Source organism: Hylobates moloch, unplaced genomic scaffold (genome assembly GCF_009828535.3).
Source record: "Hylobates moloch isolate HMO894 unplaced genomic scaffold, HMol_V3 SCAFFOLD_1, whole genome shotgun sequence".
Taxonomy (NCBI): Eukaryota; Metazoa; Chordata; class Mammalia; order Primates; family Hylobatidae; genus Hylobates; species Hylobates moloch.
The window spans coordinates 84,430,120-84,442,810 of NW_026652276.1; the positions used below are offsets into that span (position 1 = coordinate 84,430,120).

The window sequence follows — 12,691 nt, forward strand, 5'->3', positions numbered from 1 at the left end:
GCCCCTCCTACTCCTCTCCAGACTGCTGGGCTCTGCCATTTCCTGGTAGATCCACTGAGTCTTCAGATGGATGTTTCTTCTACTGGGAATATTCTTGTGGCTGACTACATTCCTGTGTTCTTCATGTCTCTGCACAAATGTGACTTCCTCAGTGAGACCTTCTTTGGCCTCTTGTTGAAGTTAGGTCTTCTTGGTATATGTTTTCATGATGCCTGTTGAGATTAATTTGGACAGAGTCAAGAATTTTGACAGGGCGTGGAGAGGATGGTTTTTCTCTGCTTCATAATTTCTGGGGTTTGAGCTTGGAGGACTTGAATGGCTGGGGAGGGGAATAGTCTGATGACTTCTTTCATCTGGGCTGAGATGACTAGAAAGCTGGGGGTAGCTGGGAACTGTCATCTGGAGCCTTGCATGGTCTCTCCATGAAGCTTGGCTTCTTCAAAGCGTAGTGGCCTCAGAGGAGCCAGACTTCCTATATAATGCCTCTGAGCTCCAGGAGATTGTCTTCCAACAAAAAAAGGCAGAAGCCTTATAGCTTTCATGACTTAGTCTTGGAAATCACATAGTGTTATTTCTGTTTTATTCACTGGTCAGAGTAATTATGAGGCCCATCGAGATTCAAGTAGAAGGCATTTAGATCCAAACTCTCAATAGGGGGAGTATCAAATAATTTGTGATCCTATTTGAAAACCACCATAGTGCCCTTTTCCTGTACAGTCTTAACACTCATTTTGTATTGTAATTACTTGTTAAATTTTTATCTTCTCCAGTAAACTCCAGTAAATTCTATGGAAGTGGAATTTGCGTCTGTCTTCACCATCCTACCTTTGTATCTGGCACATTGTAGGTAACTCAATCTCAATAAATATTCATTGAGTAGAGGAATCTAACTAGAATAAACCACTACTAGACAAGTGGTAGGGCCTGATTTGTTAGAGTTGAATGAGTCACACTTGTTTTAGTTCTGTTTAAACTAGAGGAATAAGGAATTATCTCTTGGTTATTTATGTTTGCCTTTTTGTTCTAAACAAAGGAAAGAGTACCATCTCAAAATTGTCAAGCCTGAGTATTAAAGATCATAAATCTTAAAAGTCATCTAGTTTAACGGTTTTAATGTTTAAATCTCTTCCACTTCTCTACTAAGTGTTCCTACATTTCATACATCCTAGGTACATACGCATCTCCTGGTGTTGAACTTGCTATCTTTGAGGGCAGTATATTTCATATTTCATCTTTTGATAGCTATAGAAATTTTTTCTTTTCCTTTTTTAATTCCTTTATTTTTTATAGGAATTATAAGCTCAGATCTGTCTCTTGTACACATTGGTCCTCCTTTTATTGTTTGAGACCATGTGAAACAAATGTAAATCTTTCTCCTAACAAACTTTTAATATTGAGGATATTGTCTCTTTCTTTTTCCCCATATCTGTCTCCATCCCTATAAGGTCTTTGTTTTGTGAATTCTTTTTGAAGGGAGTATGCTCTCAACTCATTTGCCATTTATAGTGGAGGAGGGTTTAGGAGGAAAATCCTCATTGGCCAGAGGACACCACCGCGATGATGCCCACACATCGTGGTTCAGGATCACTATGGCAGTATTGTTAAAGGATATAAATTATTGCAAATAAAGCTTATTGCTTAGGAAGTTATTTGTATCAGTATCTAATATACATTTATTTAAATAAGACAAATTCATATCTGAAAGCAAATCCATTTTATTGCACAGATATATTAACATGAGATTGATCTGTCAAGGTAAAGGCCTCAAAGCAGACAGTGGGTAAGGTGGCTTCACTTGCAGAAGGGAGCAAATAAGACAGTGTTCTCCAACTCTAAGTAGATGCTGGACTAACAGACCAAGGTTCCCGTTACCATTACCTTCATTACGACTCCAATCACGCTGATTACAAACTTGAAGCAAGCCTCCCTACTTACAGCAGCTCATGGATTTCTTTAATCTTGGAGGTCTCAGAGGACTCTCCTGCTCTCTGCTGAATGGCTTAAGAGTATAGTGCTGCTCAGATCTGTCACACCATCTAAGAGAGTCCCTTTCCTTCACCAAAGTTAAGCTAGGTAGCTAAAGGGCAGCCAACACAAAGATTCAATTTTAAGTTTTCCCTTTTGTTCTCTGGGTTAGTCCATATCTGGCCTTCTGCCTGTTTTTTGTATTGCCTGCAAGCTAAGAATATGTTTTTGCATGTTTAAATGGTCAAAAAAAGAAGATAAAAAAAGAATTTGTGTTGTGTAGAAATTATATGAAATTAAAATTTCCGTGTCCATAAGTAAAGTTTTATTGGAACAGAGCCAAGCTTATTTGTTTGTCTCTGGCTGCTTTCGTGTGCCGCAGTGACAGAGTTGAATAGATGCCAACAGAGACTGTATGGCCTGCAGGCCTGAAATATTTATTATTTGGCACCCTTTCCACAAAATGTGTACTGACCCCAGGTCTATCAGGATGGTGGAAGAAGCGGGGAACATTAGTATTGCTGCTTAAAAGCAAAATATTCTTACATATTTGGGTTCTATCTCGCCTTTAGAAAAACTGAACCGAAATGAAGGAAAGCTGAGAAAACTTGACATTCTATTAAACCTAAGACACCATTCTCATCTGATTGCATTCCTTTCTGCCTATTCACTTCCACAGTATAACACTCAGAGCCTTATGTATGGTCTGACCCTTCTGCTAAAACAGAGCAAACTTATAAGCTACTTTCCCCAAGACACATACATTAATTTTGCCCAAAGTGGGAAAGTATTTGTGCATATGTGTATGGAACACTTTAAAAAATTCATATGGAACAATGATAATATTTTTCTTTCTCTCCCACCTTTTTCTCTAAATTTTAATTATTGATAAAATTTCAAGCGAAGGAAGAGTTATAAGAATAGTGCAAATAATTTCTACCCAGTTTTACTAATTTTTAATATTTTGCGCGATTCGCTTCATCATTTGTACTCTCTCTCTCCACACACACACTTTGTTATGCCATGCCATTTGAAAGAAAGTTGCAGACATCATGACACTTTATCACTACGTTGACATGAATTAACTGAGAATAAGGACAATTACCTACTTAACCACGATACCATTGTGATACCTAAGAAAATCAATGGTAATTCCATAATATCAATTAGTATCTAGCCATATTCAAATTTCCCCAATTGTCATAAGAATGTTTTTTTAACCCCTCCCAAGTAAGATAATATAACCACATGAGGAAAGAAAACTATTTTAAGTAACTTTTGAAAACTCTGGGCCAGGCTTGGTGGCTCACGCCTGTAATCCCAGCACTTTAGGAAGCTGAGATGGGTGGATTGCTTACGTTCAGGAGTTCCAGAGCAGCCTGGGCAACATGGTGAAACCCCGTGTCTATAAAAAATACAAAAACATTAGCCAGAGTTGGTGGCGGATAGCTGTAGTTCCAGCTACTCAGGAGGCTGAGGTGGGAGGGTCACTTGAGCCTGGGATGTGGAGGTTGCAGTGAGCCAAGATCATAATACTGCACTCCAGCCTGAGTGACAGAGTGAGACCCTGTCTCCAAAAAAAAATAGTAACGAATAAAAGAAAACAGTAATCTGTATATGTTATTTGGATATATTCTTAGGGAAAAAGTACTGGAAAGAAATCCTAAACTTGACTCGTTAGGTTTATTATTAATGGTAACACTGGTATTGAGACTTTGAAATATTTTAAATTTGCAGTAGAATAAAACATATAAATTGACATATTAATATTAACAGGACTAGGACTCAATGTAAAAGAAAAATACCAATATTAAATGAAAATTTCAAAACGGTGATATTAAATATAAAATGAAAATATAAATAAGAACTTACAATTTTTAAGTAAATTTTTCTCTCTCTAGAAAGCATCACAGTAAGGGCCTAGAAACAATGACACTCCAGTGGCAATGAGCATACCTAGTATCTAGATATTGATTTCCAGACATTATTTCCCACCTGAAGGAACCACGGCTAATTGGGAAACAAATGGCTGATTCCAGGTCTGGGGCAGGGAAATTATAGGGTGAGTTTAGGCTATTTTATTGTGTCAGCTAATAAATGCTGAAGAAATGATAGATTTAGAAAATAACATTTTTTATTTCCTAATGTAATAATTCTAGATCATCAATGGATGGTGAAACTTTTAGGTAAAGAATTTTTCAGAAAATTGGACATTTACACAGAACCAAGTATAACTCTATGAATTATTAAATTAAAAGGGAAAAAGTACGCCTTTACAATGGAGAGAGCTGGCTATCACTACCTTAACCAAGTGTACTGATTTAGCATCACTAATAGTGAGGCAACCTGACAGTGTGCCTCATGATGGTATAATATGAAGTACATCACCCTGGTGCCAAAATATTTTACCTGAAGCCAATCAATTTCTTAGTCAATGAGTTGGCAAATTTTATTTGGAAAGAGTTAGATCATAATTATTTTAGGCTACATGGGCCATCCCGTCTCTGTCACAACTTCTCAGCTCTGTCAATATATAAGCAAATGGGTATGGCTATGTACCAATAAAACTTTATTTATAAAAATAAGCGGTAGATTGGATTTGGTCCCAGGGTCATAGTGTGTCAACCCCTGTTTAAGACCCAACTTACTGTTTACAGGAAATTCAGGGGAAAGAGGAACCAAAGTAAATAACTGGATATCAAGAGGAAATAATCAGACAAATAAAAAATGAGGAACATCCTACAAGACTTTAAATTAAACAGCATTCCTTAAGTGCTTCAAAAAACTTAATATTATGGGAAAAAATGGGTCTGTTCAGACTAAAATAAACCAGTGAGATGTAAAAACCAATTTCAGGGCATGAACCTAGATAATGATCATCTTTTTTAAACATGCGCCACTAAACTCTGTGTCGCCAGCCCTGTCCTTGTGCAGCTGATTTTTTTTGGACCAGAGTGCAGAATCTTCCTTTATCCTGTCCCTGCCATCACAATGATCTGTGATCACTACCACAATGACTAGTTTGAATGTGTCTCAACCCTCTTGAGCTGCTTTTCAAAGCCTCATGATATAAAATCAATGCCATTTCACCTGAACATTTGATTAAAATCATTAAGAAAGCAAGTTTATGGAGAGAGGCAGAAAAATAGATATTTATGCTTTAAGCACCAATCTTTAATTATCATGAGACAAAAGTGGATGATTTATATCATTTGACCCTTTTTATTTTCAAAGAAAAATAAAAATTTGCTTGTTCGCAATAATGATCTAAGCAGATAACTATATTTTTACTAATAATTGTCATAAAGTGACCTTCATTATTCACCTATAATTTCCTGAGACAGGACTTGGAGTTAAAATGACTCCAAGTTAAAATAAAATGGAGTTTTATTTTAGAAACTATCATCTAGAAGCACCTAAAGTCTGTTATAGAAAAGTAAATAACTTATAAGCTGAAAACTGGTTTTAAATTAATATCAAAGACCAGATGTGGTGGCTCACACCTGTAATCCCAGCACTTTGGGAGGCCAAGGTGGGTCGATCTTCTGATGTCAGGAGTTTGAGACCAGCCTGGCCAACGTGGTGAAACCCTGTCTCTACTTAAAATACAAAAATTATCCAGGGGTGGTGGCGGGTGCCTATAATCCCAGCTACTTGGAGGCCAAGGCAGGATAGTCACTTGAACCTGGGAGGCAGAGGTTGCAGTGAGCCGAGACGGTGCCACTACTCTCCAGCCTGGGCAACAGAGTGAGACTTTGTCTCAAAAGAATATATAAATAAAAATTAAAATTTAAAAAAAAAAGCAATATCAAAATGTCTTCATTAAAACTATAAGAAAATTATTTTCCAAGCTTAAAGTATCATACACCTTAGAGCAGATGAATAAAACCAAGTAAAATCTCTTATAAACCAAGACATGTTTTCTTAATTCATACCTTGCTGCCATGACACTCTTCTGTTCTCCTTGTCAAGCCTATACATAACTTTCAAGCAGATCCCTTTATGCTTAACTAATCTTTACTGGTCCCAAGGTCCCTGCCTCTGGTTTTTCACTCTTGTTTTGGTCTCCTCCCTTAAAAAGTCATCTTTCTGAGAACAAAGCTGTTTCAGAATCAAGGTTTGTTTGATTTCCCTCATCATAACAGAAGTCTTCTCCTGCTTTTGTTCCTTAGGGGAGATGTTCTTGAACTTTACAATAGCTTTTCAGCTCTGTTTAACAAAGAGATAAAATTTGTGCTGCTGGTAACATACAGAATCTAACTTAAGATAAATTTAAACTCAGTTCACTGTTTCTGATTTTTCTATCCTACAAACCATGCTTATAGGATGATAATTCCAAAAATTATTTCCAACCTGGAAAAAAAAAGACCTTGAAGCTATTTCAAGTATTCTCTGAAGATATCAGCCAAAAAGTCCAATGAAATCCCAGGCATCATTAGGAAAGAAAACAAAGGCGTGAAATGACATGCGTGTGAAATCATCATGAATTTGCATTTGGGAAACTTCATGATTCCTGGCATGATTCAGAAAATGATGAATATAATGGCCATGAAATTGGGCCATTCTTCAACTTCAAAGGCGCAGAGTTGATAGACTGGCCTCTAGTCTGAGAACACAGTGATACTATTATTTAAAATCCACCAACTTATTTGGTTTACACATTTAATAATTATTATTGAGTGTCTACTACCTTGGGATACAATGATGGACAAAAATGACACTGTCCCTGTTTTCAAGAACCTGAAAGCCTAGTGAGAGATTCAGATGTCCTGGGGAAGGCAAGCACAAAGTGCTATGGACACACATGGAAGTAACACTTAAACCAGGTAGGGGGTGCCAGGGATGAGTTAGGTGTTTTCTTAGTAGAAAGAAAGGCCTTCCAGAAATAGGAAATGTCCTCCTGCCAAATCTCCATGAGGAACTGAAAGTAATTTAGTAATTTACTATAGTTGAAGCATTTGGAGTAGGTTGGGCAGAGGTTGTGGTGAGAGAAAAGATTAAATAGATAAGTAGAAGCCAAATTACAAAAGTCCCTGGAAGCCTTAAATATTGTAGAGCATGAATAGGGTTAATTCTGACTTTTGAATTAATTGATTAATTCATTAGAATTAATGGCATTAACCAGTTAATGAATGCATTTAGTGGTTTTTACCTTTTCTATTCCAAAAAATTATAATATATACCCAGAAATTTAGCAAATTCCAGGATACTGGAAGAAACTTGTATAGAAACTATATCTATCATTAGAGTGGCAATAAAAAATAGGGAAGTAATTACCCGGAGGTTGCACATAAATTATGCATAGCAGGTTAATACATAAATTGGTTCAAAATGAGATTAGACAAACACAAGGACCTCATGAAGTATTAGGGGAAGTTGTTTATTAGAGGCTCTCTTACACTCTCCAGCAAAATAACTTCAGTGACTTTATCAGAAACGGGCTTTTAGACAGGATGTTTCTTTGGTCAGATTTGGTATCATGTGTCTTAGGTATTTATATCCTTATCCCTTAACCATACATGTACTCTACTTGGGGTAACCTTAGTAAATAAGATCTTCAATTAAGCTTAGAACTTTGTAGGATATTAGAAAGCCAGAGTCCATATCTGTTTGTGGGGACAACTCAGACATCCCATCTTCCATTGACTATATTTTTGAGTGACTTTTTCGTAATTAGACTCTCTACCTTCAAATTCAGCTTCTGTGGGATCATTGATTAAAATGTTGATTAAAAACAACTTTAGGAGAAATAAAACCTTCAGATAATTTTCTCTTATTGAATTCTTCTACAGTTCTTTCGATGAAGTGCTGTAAGTTGAATCTCTCCTGACTTACTGTGAGTGGAAACAGAGAACAAAGACTTCTCTGTATAAAATTCCCAATCATTCTCCATGATCACGTTCAGTTCCCCATTAGCCTTATCAATGCCACATAAAGAGTCTTACTTTCTTTTGATTTTCCTGAATCCATTTTCTGATCTTTTAATAATGTTTGCTAACCTCCTGAATTCCCTCTTAAGGACTCGAGTATTGATTCTAAGACAGTTAATGATCTCACCTTCTAGTGTTTTAGTAGATACTAAGGTGGGCTTAAATTACAGATATTTTAATTTAAAGTTAGTCAATCAGAAGTAACTGCCCAGCTACTATCTAGTACATACAGATATGAACACATAAACACAAACACACAGATATAAACACATAAACACACAAGTGCAGAGTAGGGTATAGGAGACAATTTAGGTAAAAGAGCAGGGACTTTGAGCAGAGAAAAAGTAGACGTAAAATTTATATGAAAGAATTTCTGAAGATTTTAAAAAGGAGGGCCAGTGTGAACGTTATTCAGGTAAGTTATTTGATATAGGTTGTGCTTCCACAGGCCTTGGCTTGAGACATGTTGGACCATATCGAAAGGAAAGCAGATTGGGGGCAGTGAGAAAGTTCTAAGTAAAGATGGGAAATTTGACCCATAACCGTGGTGTACTTTTGTACTTTCCATCGTAATACTAAGTGGGCTGGATTCACAGCAAATAATGCACTGGTACATATTTAACAACTGGCTGGGGGTGGGAGGAGAGGGTTGGTTAAATCCTGATTTGCAGCACGTGCTGATTTCTGTGGTGTAAATATCCCACCGTAGCCTATTTCAAATTACCAACTTGATATTACTGAACACAGAGATGGGAAGAGATGTGCAGTGGCACACTCTCATGTATTATTTCCGCCATACAGACTTAGTAGGTATAAATTATCTCAAGAGCATAGATAATGGTAAAACATAGTAAAATAATTAAAAAGTGAGTTTTTAGTATTTGTTGCCTTTGTTTTTAATGTAATTGATTTTATGTAAATTTACATAATTTAATAATGCCTGTGTTTAACGACTAGCTTGCAAAGGTCCCAAAATGTAACAATTGGCTCAGTCCCTCCAGCTAGTGTGAAGCAGCTCTGGCATATGACTGGGGTTTACAGGCACCTCAGCTGATGGAAGAAATCATGTGAGTAAGTCCCATGAGGAGCTAATTTTGATTCCCTATGGGTTGCTATGGAATTGCCTGTGTTACAGACCTGATGTGCTCTATCTGCTGTGCTGCCTCCCCTGATAAACTTTTCCAAAATTCAGAAGTGAGATCCTAAGCCTTCTGCGCCCACTGGACACTCTGCACTTGTCCTGGCTTGTATGATCAGTTTGAAGAAAAGTGGGAGGCATCCTGAACACTTTGAAGTCTTGAGTAGAAGACTAAAGGAGCTGAGTGTGGAGGTGGTATTTCTATCTTGTCTTCTTGCAGGTTGCTGAAGACTCATGCAGATTGCTTTGGAAGCAGCATAACCATAGAAAACTGCCAGAATGTGCTGTCCATGCTCTTTTAAAAATGATTTCCTGAGTGGTCTGTGACCAGAAAGGGAGGCTCTGAGCTAGGGACAATGGGTACCTCTCAAAAATGGAGAAAATATTTTTGACAGGAGCCTTAATAATTCCACAAAGAAGGGGCGGGGAGTATTATCGTAAATTTTTAGCAAAAAGGCAAAACTTCACAGGGAACAAGAACAAACAGAATTACTTGGGGGTAAATGAATGATAAACGATGATGAATTCCCAAGTATATGACTGAAGGATTCATAAGTTTAGTGTAGAAATTAGGACCATAAACTTAAAGGCCGAATGTTGGATATGCCTTCATATGAAATTGTCAAATTTAAGAGGCACATCATAAGACGATAATGTAAGCCAATGAATATATGGGGGGAAATGGAAAAGAGCAGGGGCAATCAACTGTGTCTGAGAGTGTGTAGAAAGTGGGAAAAGCATAAGATACATACCTCAAATACAGAGAATAAGCCAATAAAGCCAATGAACTGGAAATATCCTTCAGGAACAAAGAACAGATAATTTCTCCAATGTAGGTCCATACGTAGGCGTTGATGGCTAGAAGCTGGGGTAGGGAGGGTCTCAGATGGACCCAGGACCAGCATGGAGTGAATTGATCCCAGTGAGACAAGCAGAGACTGTAGCACATGCAGAACTATCAAAGCGAGCTCAGGAGTAACCAGCAGGTTATGGGACATGCACAATTTTCAGGGGCTTGTGGAAGGAACCAAAAAAGTGTGGATGAGCAGATGGGGGATGGGATGCTGGAAAGAGAATAACATAATAGTCAGAGGAGTTCAAGCACATGGGACCATTCAAAATAAAAAATCAAGTGAACTGTGGACCGGGCATTTCAATATATTACCTGCACAGGGCAGAAATAACAAAGCATAAAGCAATATCCAAGGGGCTGGTCACTACAACAATTTTCTATCTCGTTGTTGCTGGGTTTTCTATAGTTCCCATGCAGTGGACACCATTCCCAGGAAGGTAGTGGTTTCCAAACTTTAGAGAGCAAAAATGTCACCTGGTGGGTAATATGAAAATGCAAATTCCAGAACCCTATCTCCAGAGAGCCTAGGGCAGGCCCAGGAATCCTCATTTTAAAAATAGGCATCCTTGAAGATTCCAATGCAGTTGGTCTACTCACCACTTTCTGAGAAATACAACAGTATAATTAATCCAGGGCCCCTGCTGGTGAGACAGGTCTAGAAACACCCTATTAAACAGGCACAGAGTTTCAGTAGTTCCATCTGGTGAGCAAATGCTGACGCCTGTGAGAGGCAAATTCATGGCCCAGCTGTGACAATTAACTTGTTACAATTGCTTGGAAATATCTACTCCTTTTACTTAGTTTTGTCTTGTCTTTGATTTTTAATGTTGTTGTTTTACCTGTGTTTAATACTAAATATCAGTTCAAATCTTGCTTGGAAACAGGAGGGTAGAAATTTTTATTAAGTTTTTAAAAAATTGCCAACACCCTTCCTCATTTAATCAGAAGTGCAGAAAGTGAATGATGCTGTTTAAATATTAGTTGAGTAATAAGTTATGTTTATACTAAATGTCTTGATAATGTTTCAGAGAATACCTTTAAAACTGTACATTTTTTAAAATCTTTTTTATATTTTTTATTATATTTTAAGTTCTAGGGTACATGTGCACAATGTGCAGGTTTGTTACATATGTATACATGCGCCATGTTGGGGTGCTGCACCCATTAACTCATCATTTACATTAGGACACAGGAGGGGGAACATCACACACTGGGGCCTGTTGTGAGGTGGGGGGAGGGATAGCATTAGGAGATATACCTTATGTAAAATTGTAAATTTTTATGCAAATGGATTATTTTAAAAATATAAGGTACTTCATATACACCTAATAAGTATGTGTCTTTATCTGTTGTATTCCTATAAAGCCTTATATACTCCAATGTTCTTGCATTTATAATGTTTTATCAGTTGAACAGGGAAAGTTCAAAAGTTTCCATCAACTACACCTAGAGAAGAATGCATCACTTTGTCAAAATATTGTGGCTTTTTTTATTCTTTGTAGCTCTTCCAAATCCCACAAACAAAGAAAGGATTATCATTACTATCTGAGTGTGTGTGGGCTTGAATGCGCTAAACGTTTCTAGAGGAGCAAGGCTTTTAGATGCTTAAAAAAAAAATACTGTGAGCTTTTGGTGCACACTAATCAGGGTATTACTCCACAAGCCATACCCTTCTAGGACTTCCATAGCTGATGTTATGTTGCACCAGTCTCAGAATAGAGTCTTCCTGTGGTCCATGAGTGACAGTTTTCTTATTTGCAGAAAGGTTTGTCTCTGTTCACAATTATGCCAATTTCTGCATCAACACTTTTATGCATAGAATTGGGGCGGTGCAAACAAGACATTCTGCTGGAATTGAAGAATGCACATAAGACAGAAATGTTGATTGTGCCTGGCTAAACTGATACAATTATTTTCAAAGCCTAGAATCCAGGCACAAGATAGATTTGTTGATGTGATAGTCTTCAGGGAAACCAGAGACATGATATCAGAAAGATGTATATTCAAAAGGAGGCCTTAAGGAATATTCTTGTCTCTTGAAATAATAGAGAATCTGGCAGAGAGAAGTTGTGACGTCTGGGAAAGGATAATAAAGATTAAAATTTAGAGTCACTTGGAGAGAAAATGTGAGTTGCCTTTCATATATTGACAGGGTTGACAATATCTCTGAGAAATTATAATCTTTTGGACATAAGCTTATTGCTTTTAGAGAAAATAAAAAAGCCTTTTTTTTTTTCTCTATTTAGACCGTGGGATTGCCAAGCACCTTAGGTCAGAGCAAATAAACCTATCCTTAATGGGCAATATTGATACCACTTTGTCAGCTTAACTTGGACTAAGTGGAATTTTCCCTTGGGTTTACTGTTTGGAGGTAATGGTTTGGCCCCATGAGAGTGCCAAGTCTGTTTATTTCCTGACCTCTATTACTGTGAAGTTCTCACGAAGGGAGAGAGCTCTTCCTAAGGAGTCTCTCCTGCTGCTGCTTTACTTTCTATGTAGAATGTGAACAAAGAGACACAACCACCTCTTGGTGTCCTTTGTTAGCTGTGTCTAGATGGCCAACGCTTGGCCATTGTAACCTTTATTAAAATAAAATTTCATAAAAGTTAGCTGTCTGTTTTTCCTACACCATGATTTGCTTAGTAAACCCTGTCCTACTTCTCATTCAGCCTGTCTACCCTTCCCCAGCTGCTTTCCAAGTTTTAGATTTAATTATAATCCAGACATCCGACTAAAGTTTACAAATCGTGAGTTGTTGGAAGCCTGTTTTATTCTCTGGCCCACGACCCTCCTCTAGCAATTTCT

General features: G+C 37.4%; 1 protein-coding gene across 7 annotated transcripts in view; it reads left to right on the top strand.

The window, feature by feature from the left end:
* CCDC148 (coiled-coil domain containing 148) overlaps positions 1 to 12,691 on the top strand; it is a 308,291-nt gene that overhangs the window by 267,235 nt on the left and 28,365 nt on the right. The gene's annotated exons all lie outside the window — the stretch shown is intronic.